This window comes from Eschrichtius robustus, chromosome 14 (genome assembly GCF_028021215.1).
Source record: "Eschrichtius robustus isolate mEscRob2 chromosome 14, mEscRob2.pri, whole genome shotgun sequence".
Taxonomy (NCBI): domain Eukaryota; kingdom Metazoa; phylum Chordata; class Mammalia; order Artiodactyla; family Eschrichtiidae; genus Eschrichtius; species Eschrichtius robustus.
In genome coordinates, this window is record NC_090837.1 from 1,103,789 (window position 1) to 1,119,820 (window position 16,032).

At 46.6% G+C, this 16,032-nt stretch overlaps 1 protein-coding gene across 11 annotated transcripts in view; it reads right to left on the reverse strand.

Annotated features, from left to right (window-relative positions):
• The window catches only part of EP400 (E1A binding protein p400), a 120,737-nt gene extending 107,642 nt beyond the window's left edge, over window positions 1–13,095 (reverse strand). For all 11 annotated transcript variants that reach the window (XM_068562232.1, XM_068562231.1, XM_068562235.1 and 8 more), the window contains exon 1: window positions 12,691–13,095. The gene's annotated coding sequence lies outside the window, so the exon portion shown is untranslated. The remainder of the gene's footprint in view (window positions 1–12,690) is intronic.
• Window positions 13,096–16,032: the final 2,937 nt, after the last annotated feature.

Consider the following 16,032-nt stretch of genomic DNA (forward strand, 5'->3'; position numbering starts at 1 on the left):
TCATTCATTAAAAAAATCCAAGTACTGGCCACACTGGGCCACATCCCACCCGGCAACAAGAAGCGGGAGCTGAGCAGAAGCTCCAGGCCGCCAGGCTCACTGCACTCACCACCACAGTCAACGCACCTCCCCACACCAAAGTCAAGGGCCAGGCACCGTTCACCACCCAGGGAACACTGCTGTTAGAGTGGAGAAGCATTCTATACTGGACCATCAAGAGGGCCATTTCTGAAAGGGAGGAAGCCCCCACGTCCAATGCGCAGCGTCTGCATCAAAGAGCCCCTCACGGGCCGTGAAGATATGCAGAGGCAGAAACCAGAGAAAGCCTGGCCTGCCAGAAATAAGGCCAGCTCCACAACTTCCTAACACAATCACCAGCATCAACCAGAACCCAGGCTTGGCCTTCTTGACTAACATCAAAACCCACCAAAACACTATGACTATCTCTCTACAAGGTTGCTCACAAGTAACGAACCAAATGCCTGATTCAATTCACTAACACCTAGCCTATATTTATGAAATGGGATTTTCTATTGCAAAAATCAGTAAAACAAAGTAAAACTCCAAGGTAAGACTTGAAGCTCAATTTTTCAAGCACATTCACTTGTAAACCCATCACTCATGATGAAAGAAACATGAATTAAAACTAAGCTGAAATATCATTTCTCATCTATCAGCCTAACAAAATTCAAAAGCCAGACAACACAATCTGTTGGTGAGACTGTGGGAACCAGGCCCTCTCAACTCTGCTGTGGGATGTTAAGCTGTACAACCCTACAAAGGGACCTAGCACCATTTAACCAAAACCACACATGCTCAGGACTTCCCTCGTGGTCCACTGGTTAAGAATCCGCCTTCCGGGCTTCCCTGGTGGCGCAGTGGTTGAGAATCTGCCTGCCAATGCAGGGGACACGGGTTCGAGCCCTGGTCTGGGAAGATCCCACATGCCGCGGAGCGACTAGGCCCGTGAGCCACAATTGGTGAGCCTGCGCGTCTGGAGCCTGTGCTCCACAACAAGAGAGGCGGCAATAGTGAGAGGCCCGCACACCGCGATGAAGAGTGGCCCCCGCTTGCCACAACTAGAGAAAGCCCTCGCACAGAAACGAAGACCCAACACAGCCATAAATAAATAAATAAATAAATAAATAAAATTTAAAAAAAAAAGAATCCGCCTTCCAATGCAGGCGACGTGGGTTTGATTCCTGGTCGGGGAACTAAGATCCCACATGCCGCAGGGCAACTAAGCCCTCACGCCACAACTACTGAGCCCGCACGCCACAACTAGAGACGCCCACGCGCCACAACGAAGAGCCTGTACACTGGAACAAAGACCTAGCACAGCCAAAAAAAGAAGAAACTACACATGCTCTTAACTCTTCGACCCAGCAGTCCCACTACACATTCACCATGAATATCCACCTCCAAAATGAAAACACACAAGCACAATGTTTACTCACTACGGCATTATTTGTAAACGCAAAATACCGGAAATAAACTGCACATCCATAATATTTCAGAGACCGGTTGACTATATTACAGTACATTCACTTAATGGAGTACTACGTAGCTGTACAAAAGAATAAGAAAGATCTCCATGAGCTGGTATAACGCAATTTACAGAACGCATACTGCTAAATCAAATAAACAAAGTGTAAAAGACTATATATGGGGAAATAACTTTGTATGAGAAAGGGGAAAAGAAAAACAGACAGATGGACTAATTAATGGAAGGACAGAGACATACCTTTCCTGCATTCATTCATTCATTTATTTTTATTTTTATTTGGCTGTGTTGGGTCTTCATTGCTGCACGCAGGCTTTCTCTAGTTGTGGCGAGTGGGGGCTACTCTTCATTGCGGTGCACGGGTTTCTCACTGCAGTGGCTTCTCTTGTTGCAAAGCATGGGCTCTAAGCGTGCGGGCTTCAATATTTGCAGCACGCGGGCCCTAGAGCATGTGGGCTTCAGTAGTTGTGGCACATGGGCTCAGAAGTTGTGGCTCACAGGCTCTAGAGCACAGGCTCAGTAGTTGTGGTGCATGGGCTTAGGTGCTCCATGGCATGTGGGATCTTCCTGGACCAGGAATCGAACCCACATCCCCTGCACTGGCAGGTGGATTCTTAACCACTGTGCCACCAGGGAAGCCCTATCTGTTTATTTTTGTAAAAAAAGAATGCAGGGACACGGGTTCGAGTCCTGCTCCGGGAAGATCCCACATGCCGCAAAGCAACTAAGCCCGTGCACCACAACTACTGAGCCTGCGCTCTAGAGCCCGCGAGCCACAACTACTGAAGCCCGCACGCCCAGAGTCCATGCTCCACAACAAGAGAAGCCACCACAATGAGAAGCCTGCGCACTGCAATGAAGAGTAGCCCCCACTCGCTGCAACTAGAGAAAGCCCGCGTGCAGCAACGAAGACCCAACATAGCCAAAAATAAATAAATAAATAAATAAATAAAAAATAAATAAACAGATACATTCCAACAAACAGAAGTCCAGGACCAGACAGCGTCACTGATGAATTCTACCAAACATTCAAAAACGATTTAATGCCTATCCTTCTCAAACTCTTCCAAAAAAATGAAAAGGAGGCAACACTCCCAAATTCATTTTACAAGGCCAGCATTACCAATACCAAAACCAGATGAGGACACCACCAAAAAAGAAATTACACGTTAACATCCTTGAGGAACACAGATGCAAAAATCCTCAACGAAATATCAGCAAACTGAATTCAACAATACATTAAAAGGATAATACACCGTGATCAACTGGGACTTATTCCAGAGATGCAAGGATGGTTCAACATCAGCAAATCAATTAACATGTTACACTACATTAACAAAATGAAGGATAAAAATCATATGATCCTCTCAATAGATGTAGAAAAAGCATTTGACAAAATTCAACATCCATTTAGAATAAAAACTCTTAACAAAGTGGGTATAGAGGGAACATACCTCAACGTAATAAAGACCACATATGACAAGCCCACAGCTACATCATACTCGACAGTGAGAAGCTGAAAGCATTTCTTTTCATATCAGGACAAGACAAGGATGCCCCCTCTTGCCATTTTTATTCAACACACTTTTGGAAGCCCTAGCCAGAGCAATTAGACAGGGAAAAGGAATAAAAGGCATCCAAGATCAAAAAGAAGTAAAACTGTCACCATCTGCAGGTGACATGATATGATGTATAGAAAATCCTCAAGACTCCACCAAAAACCTGTTACAGTTAATAAATGAATTCAGTAAAGTTGCAGGATACAAAATCAATATGCAAAAATCTGTTAGATTTTCATATACTAAGAATTATTACAGAAGTTAAGAAAAAAACCCATTTACAATTGCATCAAAAAGAATAAAATACTTAGGAATTTTCTGGCCAAGGAGGTAAATGACCTGTACACTAAGAACTGTAAGACACTGATGAAAGAAACTGAAAACGACACAAGTAAATGCAAAGATATCCTGTGCTCTGAGATTAGAAGGATTAATATTGTTAAAATGTCCATGCTACCTAAAGCAATCTACAGATTCAATGCAATCCCTATCAAAATCCCAAAGGTATTTTTCACAGAAATAGAACAAACAATCTAAAAATTTATATGGAACCACAAAAGATCATGAAAAGCCAAAGTAATCTTGAGAGAGAAGAACAACGCTAGAGGCATCAAGCTCCCTGATTTCAAACTATATTACAGAGCTTTAGTAGTCACAACAGTATGGTATTGGCATAAAAACAAACCCACAGATCAATGGAACAGAACGGAGGGTCCAAAAATAAACCCACACATTTATGGTCAATTAACTGATGACAAAGGAGGTAAGAAAATACAATGGGAAAGAAACAGTCTCTTCAATAAATGGTGTTGGGAAAACTGAACAGCCACATGCAAAAAAATAAAACTGGACCACTATATTACACCATATACAAAAATTAATTCAAAATGGATTAATGACTTGAATGTATGACCAGAGACCATAAAACTCCTAGAAGAAAACACAGGTGGTTAAGCTTCTTGACATCTCTCTTGGAGACTTTTTTTTTTTTTTTTGATCTGACTCCAAAGGCAATGGCAACAAAAGCAAAAATAAACAAATGGGAGACATCAAACTTAAAAGCTCTGTGCAACAAAGAAAACCGTCAACAAAATAAAAAGGCAATCTTTTTATAGGAAGAACGGAAGACATTTGCAAATCATATATAAGGAGTTAACATCCAAAATATATAAAGAACTCATGCAGCTCAATAACAAAAAAACAAACAATCCAATTGAAAAATGGACAGAGGATCCGAATAGACATTTTTCCAAAGAAGAAACAGATGGCCAACAGATACATGAAAAGATGCTCAACATCACTAATCATCAGGCAAATGCAAATCAAAACCACAAGATATCACTTCACACCTGAAAGGCAAATCGAAACCATGAGGTATCACCTCACACCTCATACCTATTATCAAAAAGACCACAAATGACAAATGTTGGCAAAGATGCAGAGAAAAGGGGACCCTCATGCACTGTTGGTGGGAATGTAAACTGGTGCCGCCACTATGGAAAACAGTATGGAGGTTCCTCAAAAAAAATTAAAAATAGAACTACCATATGACAATTCTATTACCAGCAATTCCACTGTATCTGAAGAAAACAAAAACACTAATTTGAAAAGCTATATGTACCTCTATGTTCATATGCACCATTATTTACGATAGCCAAGATACAGAAGCAACCTAAGTGCCCATCAGTAAATGAATGGATAAAGAAAATGTGAGATATAAAAGAGACAGATATAGAGATATATACAATGGAAATTACTCAGCCATCAAAAATAATGAAATCCTGCCATTTGCAACAACATGGATGGAACTTGAGGGTATTATGTTAAGTGAAATAAGTCAGACGAAAAAAGATAAATACTGTATGATTTCATTTGTATGTGAAATCTAAACAAAACTCACAGATACAGAGAACAAATTGGTGGTTGCAGTGGAGGTGGGATGGTAGGCGAAGTGGGTTAAAGGGGATCAAAAGGTACAAACTTCCAGTTATAAAATAAATAAGTCCTGGGGAAGCAGAGCTTGGGAACTGTAGTCAGTAATATTGTGCTGCATATTCAAAAATTGCTGAGAGTAAATCTTTTTTTTCTTTAATTTTATTTATTTACTTTTGGCTGCATTGGGTCTTCGTTGCTGCGCGCGGGCTTTCTCTAGTTGCGGCGAGCGGGGGCTACTCTTCGTTGCGGTGTGCGGGCTTCTCATTGCGCTGGCTTCTCTTGTTGCGGAGCACAGGCTCTAGGCACGTGGGCTTCAGTAGTTGTGGCTCGCGGGCTCTAGAACGCAGGCTCAGTAGTTGTGGCGCACGGGCTCAGCTGCTCTGCGGCATGTGGGATCTTCCCGGACCAGGGCTCGAACCCGTGTCCCCTGCATTGGCAGGCGGTTTCTTAACCACTGTACCACCACGGAAGCCCCGAGAGAGTAAATCTTGAAAATTCTCATCACAAGAAAAAAAAATTGTAACTCTGTATGACGACAGATGGTAACTAGACTTATTGTGGTGACCATTTTGCAATGTACACAAATGTCAAATCATTACGATGGACACCTAAAACTAATATAATGTTGTATGTTAATTATATTCCAATAAAAATAAGCAGATACATACATATCTGTATATATATTTTTTTCTTAAAAATATATTTCCTAGTTATGTCCACTAAAGAGTCTGGAAGCAATAACACCCCATAAATACCTGCTTACTTTTGCAAAAAAGGAACTCAGGAAGAATAAGCCAGAAATGAAGGGGGTGGGTGCAAGCAGACTGGCAGGACAGCGAAGGAAGGGGCGCTTCTGAGTACACCATCTCATATCATTTTGACTTTTAGAATCATGTTAAAGTGTTACATGTTCAAAAAGCCAAATTAAATCAATAGGGATGAAGAACTCCCTAAAACTGAACGCAAACAGAAGCAAATCTAACTCTGGAAAGGACAACATAATCACCAACGGAACGGGGAAGGAAGGCACGGATCAACTCCATAATGCTGGATAAGAACAGGGAGTCAGTATCAACTCATGGTTTTTCCTTAAAACACATTTCCTGTCTCCTGAAATGGCCTAAAAACAATGCCATCCTGGCAGACGGGAGGAAAACTAGGGGCAGAGAGCTCTGCAGAACAAGCAGCAATGTACACAGCCTCGCCGGGGGGGGGGGCGGGGGGGGTGACGGAAGACAGAGAGAAAGGTTAGGAAACTTTAGGACAGTGGTTCTCAGCTGTTTCATCTCCATATTTGAAAAAAATAAACTCATGCCGTCGTTTAACACCATTTGTATTTCAAAGTCAAGTCAACAATGGGACTACAAACAAATCCAAGACTAAGTAAAGCTTCTCCTTTCAACCTGGGGCTCTCCTCAAACAGAGATCCTGCTGCACACACACTCACACTCTGGAAAACCAGCAGAGTTAAGGCTGGAGGCCTAGTGACAGGCACAGGCGGGTTAAGAAAGGCCAGGGTGACGGGCGCCACTCAGGGCACCGCGGGGGCCCTCTGCGGGGCTGAAACGCAGGCAGCGTCGGCCGGGGGAGTCTGAGGGGGAGTCTGAGGTCCGCGAGCTCCAGGCACCACCACCACATCTCAGTTTTGTGAGAAAGCGATTCAGGGGGAGCCCAGGCGGGGATGGAGACTGACCCCCGTCAGCAGAGCGGTGGCAGCTACACCACGAGGACCTTCACCCCCAGACACCCCACGTCTAGCCACATGAAACCTCCCTCTTTTCCTGAAAAAGCACTGCCATCCTCCAGAACGTCCCTCTGCGGAGAATGCTCTCTGCCCTCTACTCCCTGGTAACCTGTATTCAAGGGCTTTTTATAAGTTGTCTTTGTGCTGCCCTAAGTAACTTGATAGACACCCCAAAAATGGACCAACTACCTCTGCCAGAGGAAGTTAAAAAAAGGCTTAAATTAAACACATTAAAAACAATGCTTTCACTCATCTTGAATTGCTCCCCCAAATTTTTTAAAAGATGGATGGATACATGGATGTGTGATAAAGCAGGTCAGTAAAATGTTAATAATAGAAAACTAGGTGGTGGGTATCTAGGTGTTTACTGTAAAATTCTTTCAATCTTTGTGTATCTTTTAAATTTTTCATAGTAAAATGTTAGCATCTATTAAGATGGTAACACCAGATGTCACTTAACAAAAGTCCTACTGGCTAACAAAACATTCATTCTTCTCCTACCTCAGAGCAGGTTATGAAGGTTCCATAGTAGTTCCTAAAATACGTAAGTTCCAAAAGATATAAAATGGACTAAACTGAGTTTTAAAACTGTCTAGGGTGCATTACACCATGTGCTACTACAGAGGCCTGACCTCTCTGGGGCTGCAGTGGAAACGGAAGCCCAGACTTCATGTCCCCAACGTCCCTTCTGATTAAAATCATGGTGTTGGTGGTGGGTCCTTAACCTGATGGGCCAGCGCCCCCTGTACTACACCAGGTGGGATCTATCGCAGCTTGAGAGGAACATTCAAGACAAACTGAAGAAGTGCTTCCTTAAACACCAGCGAATAAAGCTACAAACGCCCAATTCATTATTCTGCTGCTATATCTCAACCTTTTTTTCCCCATTGTCCCCCTAAGAAGCCTATTTAGGCATTTCTCTCCCAATCGTCCCCCATGAAGTTGTAAACCATAGCTATACTGTATATGTGTGAAGTACTATGACCCTTTGGGATGCCACAAACCACTGTCATACTTAATTATTTCTCACCTTCCTCTCAAGAACCAATTCTGATCGCCTTGTGGGAGATATCACCCTCACAGAGAATGTAGCTTCTAATACATAAAAAGAAACCTATTTTTGCAAATTTTCTGTACATCTAAGGTTATTCCAAAGTGTTTATTTAAAAATTAAATAGAGGCTTCCCTGGTGGCACAGTGGTTAAGAATCTGCCTGCCAATGCAGGGGACACGGGTTCGAGCCCTGGTCTGGGAACGAAGATCCCACATGCCGTGTAGCAACTAAGCCCGTGCGCCACAACTACTAAGCCTATGTGCCACAACTACTGAAGCCTGCGCACCTAGAGCCCGGGCTCTGCAACAAGAGAAGCCGCAATGAGAAGCCCTCGCACCACATCCAAGAGTATTCCCCGCTCACCGCAACTAGAGAAAGCCTGCGTGCAGCAATGAAGACCCAACGCAGCCAAAAATAAGTAAAATACATTTATATAAAAAAAATTAGGGCTTCCCTGGTGGCGCAGTGGTTGAGAATCTGCCTGCTAATGCAGGGGACACGGGTTCGAGCCCTGGTCTGGGAAGATCCCACATGCCGCGGAGCAACTGGGCCCGTGAGCCACAACTACTGAGCCTGCGCGTCTGGAGCCTGTGCCCCGCAACGGGAGGGGCCGCGATAGTGAAAGGCCCACGCACCGCGATGAAGAGTGGCCCCCACTTGCCGCAACTAGAGAAAGCCCTTGCACAAAATGAAGACCCAACACAGCCAAAAATAAATTAAATAAATAAATAGCTATTAATTAAAAAAATAAAAAATTAAATAGACCAAATATCAAATAAAAATCTTAAAGTCACAATCTAGATTAAGAAAATAAGACTCAACTATATGCTGTTTACAAGAATACACTTTGAAAAGAAATGCATACAAGGGAATTCCCCGGTGGTCCAGAGGTTAGGATTCGGTGCTTTCACTGCTGAGGGTCTGGGTTCAATCCCTGGTCGGGAAACTTAACACCCTGCAAGCCACGTGGCATGGCCAAAAAAGAAACAAAAGAATTTTTTTTAATTTAAAAATAAAGAAAGAAATGTATACCAAATCAGTCAGTTTGGGGAAGTCAAGGACGAGGAGAAAGAGCCAAGAGGAACCTCATCACACTTGGGGCACTTCTGTCCTGTCCGACTCTAATGCAACGTGAATCGTTCATTCATTACTTGTACTAAAAGGCTGGCAAGAATCCAAATGTCCTTCAACAAGTGAATGGATAAACCGTGGTCCATCCACACCGTGGACTACTATACTACTCCACAAAAAGAAACATTCTCGGTACACGCAGCAACCTGGATGAATCTCAAATGCATTACGCTCAGTGGAAGAAGCCAGACTCAAAAGGCTCCACGCTGTGTGAGTTCCTTTAGCTGACATCCTGAAAAAAACAGAAAACACACACTCAGGGGTCAGAGGCTGCCAAGGGCTGGGGAAAGAGTTGACTACAGAGTGGCAGCACAAGGGAACTGCTGGGAGGGAAGGAATTGTTTTGTACCCCAACTGTCATGGAAATTACACATCTGTCAAAATTCTCTGAATTCTACTCCAAAAAGTGAATACTATTAAACGTACATTAAAAAAAAAAAAAAAAAGCTAAGTAAAACAGCAAAGTGAGGATATGCAAAGACCTTCCCTTCCACTCAGAACATAAATGATTTTTAAAATTTATTTCTACAATAAAATAGTGCGCCTAAACAGGATAGAAATTTGCTGGTTAAAATAAAGCAAAACACACAGAAGGGGCGGGGCTGAGATAACAGGCCCGAAGGACGCTCTACCCGGAAGAAAAGTCTAAGGGCCAGGGTCTTGATTCCTAAAGGCAGCGGGTACTTAGTCCCTCTACAGGGGGCCGAGGAGCAGAAACAGGCTCCAGGGCAAGACGTGAGGCCGCAGCCACAGTCAGCTGCTTGCCCTGCAGGCGCTCACTGCCGCCACACTGGGAGTGCGGGACCCTGGGGGTGCGGGTCGCTGTGCAGAGAGAATGCCAAAGAGAGAATTCAAGGCATAAGACAGACGGCCCCTGTGAATGGTCCACGCGAAGGACACCACGCTGCCTGTGCAGGACGTCCAACTTCACCCAGGGCCCCCTGAATGCAAGATCCAGCAGCTGAACCCTTCCTTCAATGGCCTCCGGAGCTCCCATCTCCAACTGCAGGAGTCAAATTCAATTCTCTTTATTTCTACCTACGAAATCCAAACCTCACCTCGTGCGTAAGTCTCTACTAGAAAAGCCAATTTCCTTCCTCTAACTCACAGCATGCGAAGTCTATTCCTCAGCAACCCCTATAATTTTTAATTACCCCTGTGTGCCTAGGTCCCTACCAAATCCATCTGCTTTAGAAAAGAATGTGTCCATTAACTTATTTACTCAACAAATGTTTATTAAGCACGTACGCCATCAGACACGATTTGAAGCACTGTGTGTACGAGAGCGAACAAAGCATAGTTCCTGCCCCATGGGGGGCAGTAAGGCAATGAACAAAGCAGAAAGTGCCAAACCATCAGTGCAGTGGCAAAGCTCAGGGTAAGGGATGGAGCATGTGGGCGAGTGGGCAAGGTGCTGGGTTATCCAGCAGCCTCTCTGAGGAGGGAACTTCTGAAAAGAGAACTCAGTGAGAGGCGGCAAAGCTCAGGGTAAGGGATGGAGCATGTGGGCGAGTGGGCAAGGTGCTGGGTTATCCAGCAGCCTCTCTGAGGAGGGAACTTCTGAAAAGAGAACTCAGTGAGAGGCAGACCCGTGGCATGTGGGGACCTGATGTTTCAGGCAGAGCCGATGCGTGTCCAGGCCTGAGCTGGGTGTGGCTGGAGCCAGGTGACAAGGAGTGGGGTCAGGACATGAAGTCACAGGGGCAGCAGGGACCTGGGCACAAGGGGCCTCATAAACTGCCTTAAGGACTTTGGCTTTTTTTCTGAGGGAGATGAGAAAGCATGGAGGGCTCTGAACAAAGCAGTGCATCACCTGAATCTGTGCTGAGAGTCAACTGCACAGCAGCTCAGCTCAGGTGAGCAGAGAACAGGGAGGAGGTCACTGGAATAACCCAGGCGAGATGACCCGGGGGGCTTAAATGACAGCTGTAGCCAAGAAGGCAGTGAGAAGCAGTCAGGTTTGAGATCAATTTTTAAAGTGCCGACCGATCAAATTTGGAACGTGGAAGGAACGCAGAGACCACACAAGGAGCTCTGTCCTGAGCAACAGGAAGAATGGAGCTGCCTCTGACTGAGACGCAGCAGTGTATAAGCAGGTTTCACACATGTAAAAGTGGCTGTTTGGAAGATCCTGCCAGGAGATACACATTCAGGGCGTGTTGACAAGTGACCTAGTCATGACACGGGATGAGATCACCCAGTGTACAGACCAGAGAGGAGGTGGGAGGACCACCTCGAGGCATGATACTTTGTATAAGTTAGGGAGATGAGAAGGAACCAGCAAGGAGGCGGAGGAGAGCGACCATCAAGGTAAAAGGACAATCAACAGAGTTGTGTCCCAGTGCCACCAGGGGACAGCGATTCAAGGAAGCCATGGGAGGTCCAGTCAAAGGCTGCCAACAGGGGGACTTGGCAATATGGTGTCACCTAACCCCAAGAGGGGCTGTTTCAGAGGCGAGGTGGGACCAAAAGCTTAGTTGAACCAACGTTCAAGAGAAATGAGAAGAGGAGGAAGTGGTGATAGCGAGCTCGCGATTCTTCCTAATTCTGGTATAAAAGGAAGCTAAGCTCTAGAAAAAGTAACGGTAGCCGGAGGGGTTGTACGTTGATGAGAATACTCTGAAGAGAAGATAAACTGAAGGCAAAACAAGAATATTAAAGCCATGGCCTGGGACAGGCAAGAAAGAGTGGATCCAACACAAGAAATTAAGTAGATAATGGTTCACTGATACTACCCCACTAACAGCAACTACTGTAGAGGATTTCATGGCACCTGCTCGTGCTAACTACATGTTTTTAAAAGCACACAGAATTACACTGTACAATCCCCATTATTAAAAAAAAAAATTACATGAATAGAACAAGGGGCCACAAACAAACTGCTAAGTGTGCTTATCTTTGGGTGGTAGAATGATTTAGAGTTTTAAGATGTATTTTTACATTTTTTTCCAACCATTCAGAGAGCATATTTATATTTCATTGGTTCCACTAAAAAAAATTACAAAAACCATTTTATTGCACATATCAGGTAAAAAAAAAAAAATCACCAGAAAATACAAGTAAGCGAAGAGAATAAAACTCATCTATAACGCCCGGGATAAGCACTACAGCCCGCCGCTATGTTATTCTTCTCCGACTGAGGAGGTGGCGTCTGAGCAGAGATGCGGGCGGCAGATCTCTGCGGGAAGCTGTTCCGGGCGGAGGGCGCGGGCCACGCGAAGACCCCGGGGGCGACAAGCCTTAGCCAGCTGAGGGCTGCAAGTGGGCGAGGGAGGGGGGCTGGAGGCGGCCGCACGCCGCGGCGCCGCAGGGCTCCCTGGCCGACGCGTCTGACAAGTCACCCTCCCTCGGCACCTTTGCCCACACCTGCGCGGGACACCTCGCGCGAAGGAGCGAAGCCGCGCCATCCCCATGCTGCGGAGAGGGTCGGGCATCGAACCCGGACCACCACACCAAAAGAAAGCAACAGACCTGACTTGAATCCCGCGCACGAAAAACAATGCGAGGCGCCCCGCGGCCCCACGGCCCACTCACCGGGAGGAACGGGCCGGCCCGCAGCGGGCCCGCAGCGCCCCCGGCCGCCGCCGACCCCCCTCACGACCGACCGGTCCCGGCGCCGAGCCCGTCCCGTCCCACAGCCAGCGCCGCGCGGGGCCTCCTTCCCCGCGCCCCGGGCCCCCGCCGGGGGGCTCCAGGGGGAACCGAGGCCGGGGCGCAGGCCATAAGACCCCCGGCCCGTCGTCCCCGCCGCGCCCACACCTACCCTGGGTCTGGGCCGCGCTCCTCCACGTCGGCCTGGGGCTGGGGACCGGGCCCAGTCGGCGCCGCTCCGCTCGACACATCCGGGGCCCGGCCGGAGGAAGCCGCGGCGCGCCTGCTACGGCGAGCCGGAAGGGACGCGCGCCCCGCGCTCGCAGCTGCGCGTTGGCGACCGGCGTGACGTCGGCGGAGCGGGAGGCGTGGAGACGGCGGCGAGAGCTAGACCAGCACGGCGAGGGCGCGGGCCGATGGGCCGGCGGCGGAGCGGGCGCCGGGTTTGTGGAGAGCGGAGGTTGCCCTGGGGGCGCTGCGAGGACGAGGGCGCGGGTGTGCGCTCACTCCTCCCGCCGCAGCGCCTATTGCGCGCCGGCTGCTGGCCTCCGGAGGAGGTCCCGGAAGCCCGCGGGGCCGCCCATCCCGGGGGGGCGGGGTCGGCTGCCGGCGCTGTGGGCGGGGCGAGGGGCGGGCAGGCGGGCTGGCCGAGCAGGATGAAGGGTCAGCCGGAGGGCTGAGTGAGGAGGCGGCGCAGAAAGGGGGCGGGAGCCGAGGAAGTCATCCTTCAGGACCAGACAAACCGTGCGGGGAGACGGGGTGTCCACTGGTAACTGTTACCCAGCTCACCTTCGGCTGCTCGCTGCTCAAAGCCAATAAACGGGAAGCAAGAGTCAGGAGAAAGGAAAGGTGCTTTAATCAGAAAAGCCGGCAGTCTGGGGAGGAGGTGGACTCGCGTCCAGAGATCAACTCCGAGGATTCTGCTCAGCCATGACAGTTTCTAAAGGGAAAAAGCGGGGAGAATCTCAGGCAGTCATCGAGGCAGCAGGGTGGGTTCTGCGTCCTTCTCCATTGCATGCAGACTGGCTGACTCTTCAGATGTTATCTTGCCTCAGTGATCTGCCTGCAGGATTGCTAAGGGGGCTGCTGGGGGCAGAGAGCTGGTCATTCTTTAACTGCTTAACTCTTCATTCTGACTTCTTTTAATCTAGGGAAAGAATCAACAGCTTAGGCAAGGCATGTGTGCATTCAGGAGAGCATTAGTCAGGAATTAGGTTAAATTGCCTAGTGATCTCATTCCTATAATTAGGTTCTTTTAAGGTTAGAGGGGAACAAAAATGGGCAAACAAGAAAGGGGCAAACGAGCTGCTTTCATAAAGAATGGAGTTGGACCACAGCCTCACACTATATGCAAAAGTGAACTCAAAATGGATCAAAGGCCTAAATGTAAGTGCTAAAATTACAAAACTCTCAGAAGGAAACACAGATGCAAATCTTCAGGATCTTGGATTAGGCAGTGGTTTCTTATGACACCAAAAACAGAAGTAACAAAATAAAAAATAGGTTGGACATCATCAAAATTAAAAACTTGTGTTTCAGATGACACCATTAAGAAAAAACAACCCAGAGAATGAGAGAAAATAGCTGCAAATCATATACCTGATAAGGGACTTGTATCCAGAATAAAGAACTTGCAACTGAAGAGTTAAAAGGCAACTAATTTTAAAACGGGCAAAGGGATGGATTAACAACAAGGTCCTACTGTATAGCACAGGGAACTATGTTCAGTATCCTGTGACAAACCATCATGGAAAAGAATATGAAAATATATATATATGTATATGTGTATAACTGAGTCACTTTGCTGTACAGAAGAAATTAACACAACATTGTAAATCAACTATACTTAAGTTAAAAAAATTTTTTTAAACGGGCAAAGGACTTCCATAGATGCCTCAAAAGAGGATGTACAAATAGGCCCATGAAAAGATATTCAACGTCATTAGGGATCGGGGATATACAAACCAAAACCACTAGGATGGCTTGAATCAAAAAGTCAGGTAGGGGCTTCCCTGGTGGTGCAGTGGTTGAGAATCTGCCTGCCAATGCAGGGGACACGGGTTCGAGCCCTGGTCTGGGAAGATCCCACATGCCGCGGAGCAACTAGGCCCGTGAGCCACAACTACTGAGCCTGCACGTCTGGAGCCTGTGCCCCACAACAAGAGAGGCAGCGACAGTGAAAGGCCCGCGCACCGCAATGAAGAGTGGCCCACGCTTGCCGCAACTAGAGAAAGCCCTCGCACAGAAACAAAGACCCAACACAGCCAAAAATAAATAAATAAATAAATAAATAAAATTAAAAAAAAAAAAAGGTAGGGCTTCCCTGGTGACGCAGTGGTTAAGAATCCACCTGCCAATGCAGGGGACACGGGTTCGAGCCCTGGTCCGGGAAGATCCCACATGCCGCAGAGCAACTGAGCCCGTGCACCACAACTACTGAGCCTGCGCTCTAGAGCCCGTGAGCCACAACTACTGAAGCCCGCGTGCTGCAACTACTGAAGCCCACGTGCCTAGAGCCCATGCTCCGCACCAAGAGAAGCCACTGCAATGAGAAGCCCGCTCAGTGCAATGAAGGGTAGCCCCAGCTCGCCACAACTAGAGAAAGCCCACGTGCAGCAATGCAGACCCAAGGCAGCCAAAAATAAATTAATTAATTAATTAAATTAAATATTAAAAAGACATTGTTAAAAAAAAAAAAAAGGTAACTGCACCTTTATCTTGGATAGCCCTGAATGAGCCCGTGTGAGCCCCGAATGTAATTGCAAGTGGGACGTAGAGGGAGATTTGACTCCAGAAGAAGTAGGAGAGGAGATGAGAGAAGCAAGAGGCTGGACAGGTACGACTGCTGGCTGTGGGCTGTGATGCAAGGAATGTGGGTGGAAGCTGAAAGGGACAAGGAGATGAATTCTCCCCTGGAGCCTCCTGCCAGCACCATGATTTTAGCCACATGAGACCCATTTTGGACTTCTGGCCTGCATGACTCTAAGATAATAAATCTGCGTTGTTTCAAGCCAAAAAAAAAAAAAAAAAGGTAACAACAAGTGCACAAGCCTATGGCGAAATTGGAAACCTCATACACTGCTGGTGGGAATTTAAAGTGATGCAGCCTCTTGAAAAAAATGGTTTGGCAGTTCCACAAGAGTTGTTAGGAGTTAACATATGACCCAGGAATTCCACTCCTAAGTATATACCCAAGAGAATTAAAAACACACAGCCACATGGAAGTGTGTATGAAAATATTCTTAGCAGCATTACTCATAATTCCCAAGAAATGGAAACAACCCAAATATCCATCAACTGATGAATAAACAAAATGTGGCATATCCATATAATGGAATATTATTCAGCCAAAAAAAGGAGGATGAAATATTGACACAGGCTACAACATAGATGAACCTTGAAAAAAACATTACACTAAGTGAAAGAAGCCAGACACAGAAGGCCACGTATCACATGATTCCATTTATATCAAATGTACAGAATAGGCACATCCATAGAGATGGAAAGTAGATTG